The sequence below is a fragment of the Poromitra crassiceps genome (genome assembly GCF_964638095.1).
Source record: "Poromitra crassiceps genome assembly, chromosome: 23".
Lineage (NCBI taxonomy): Eukaryota > Metazoa > Chordata > Actinopteri > Beryciformes > Melamphaidae > Poromitra > Poromitra crassiceps.
In genome coordinates, this window is record NC_139639.1 from 10,286,660 (window position 1) to 10,288,802 (window position 2,143).

At 47.8% G+C, this 2,143-nt stretch overlaps 1 pseudogene across 1 annotated transcript in view; it reads left to right on the top strand.

Annotated features, from left to right (window-relative positions):
• The first annotated feature begins 1,467 nt into the window (after positions 1 to 1,467).
• LOC310796704 (alpha-soluble NSF attachment protein pseudogene) overlaps positions 1,468 to 2,143 on the top strand; it is a 903-nt pseudogene continuing 227 nt past the window's right edge. Inside the window, exon 1 of the transcript in view lies at positions 1,468 to 2,143. This exon is cut by the window's right edge and continues 227 nt beyond it. The product of the transcript in view is annotated as an alpha-soluble NSF attachment protein pseudogene (transcript).

The window sequence follows — 2,143 nt, forward strand, 5'->3', positions numbered from 1 at the left end:
GAGCAGGTCACAATTGCTCGAGAGACATCACTCACACCCAATCTCATTGGCTGTTAACACATTCACTGCCAGCCGTTTTTTTTTTACTGTAGGTAGCTTCTGCCAAGCCGTTTTTTGAGGATTCTGGCTCATTTTACAAGAGCCGAGGATAATTTTCTGCTTGGACTTTGTGAACACGAAGTTCACAAAAGTACAAATAGAATGTGTGCTTTCTCTGTCTAAAAGAGTTAGTTTGTAGAGTTAGTAGTTATGTAGATATTAGCCGTTGAGTACAGCATGGTTTCAGCGTCTGAGACAGGAAGCTGAGATAATCGCAGTTTTGTGAAATTCAATCAAACAGGCAGAACAGTCACTTTAACCATTTATTTTTGGCATCAGTGAGAGATCAGACATCTGAACAATATAGTTCTGAACACCCTCTCCTTCAAACTCCTCCCTCCGTGGGCGTGTCTGGTGGCGTTTGTCACAAGCCAGTTTCTCCTGCCTGTCTGAGCAGTGAGCAGCCTCCCTCTCTGGCGGCCCCTCGTCGGCGAGTGTGGCGAGTGTGGACTGTGGATGGGGCTCAATCGTTTCTTGGATTTTCGGTTGAGAGCTTTGATGAAGCTTTGTGCGATTCTAGGCTTTATGCTACCCACCCAGTCTATTTTTGGAACCCCCCACCGTTGTGCGCCCGTGTGCAGCAGCGTGAAAGCGTTTTCGCCTACAGTATGAGAATGAGGCTCGTTCGTTTCTGGGTTTTCGGAATGCGTGCGATTCTGGCCTTTCTGCGGGTGTTTCAAAGTGTGTTTCACCCATAATCTATTGTGCAAATTTGCAATCCCCCACGCCAGCACCCAGGCACCGCTCTCCGCTCTCGGTGTGCTGCTGCTGGCGCGGCCGCTCTCGGGCGAGTCTGGTGACTGATGACTGTAAAATCGCCAAGCCATTTCCTTGAGAATGGCTTCCTCCCGCGGCTGTTTTTGGTTGGCTTTCTCTCTGTCGGGAGAGCACTGTCGCCACTTAGTTGGTCGGTAAAATAGATTATACACATTCAATACTTCCAATATTTTTATAGGAGACGTGGGGGGCATTGATCCACGTAGCACCGTCAAAAAAAAAAATATTTTTTTTTTTGACGTCTCAACTCGTCATTGGCAGTGAACCGTTGGATTGTGTTTGACGAGTCAACTCGCCATTGGCAGTGAACGTGTTAACATGAAAGTAACTTTGACAGCTCACAGCAGCCATCAGTATGATTAGTCTGGTGGTGACATCACTCACTGATGACATCACAGTTGCTTGAGTGACATCACTGATGACATCATCATAGGATAAGATATCGTGATTTATAACAATACAGATGATGTCACAATGACATCAGTGATGTCATAAATCCTTCCCTGCAGTGGCTATAAGTAGGGCCGGTAGAGTGAATGGGCACTGCACTATATATTCCTACAACTGAAAATGGACAATTCTGGAAGAGAAATGGAACCCGTGGCCTTGCCAACCGCCGTAAAAGAAAAAGGAGAAGAAGAGAAGGAAGCAGTGGCCTTGATTGCTCAGGCCAAAAGGAAACAGCTGTTTTTCGGGAAGCTGTTTGGCGGTTCCTCCAAGATGGAAGAGGCCTGTGACATGTATGTAAGAGCTGCCAATATGTACAACATGGTCAAATGTTGGCGTGCTGCAGGAAACGCCTTCTCCCAAGCTGCTCACCTTCACCTACAGATGCAGAGCAAACATGATGCGGCGAGCAACTTCAGCGATGCTGGAAACGCCTTCAAAAAAGCTGATCCACAAGAGGCCATCAACTGTCTAAACCGAGCGATAGAGCTCTACACCGACATGGGGCGCTTCAGCATCGCTGCCAAACATCACGTCACCATCGCTGAGATCTATGAGATGATCGACAAGAGAGACACGGCCATTACTCATTATGAACAGGCAGCCGATTACTACAGAGGTGAAGAATGCACCGCTTCAGCGTGCAAGTGCCTTCTGAAGGTTGCAACCTACGCAGCTCAGCTGGAGCAGTATCCCAAAGCTATTGAGATCTATGAAGACGTTGGGACCCATGCGATGGATTGTGAGCTCCTGAAATACAGCGCCAAGGACCACTTCTTCAAGGCCGCGCTCTGTCACTTCTGTGTAGACATGCTGAACG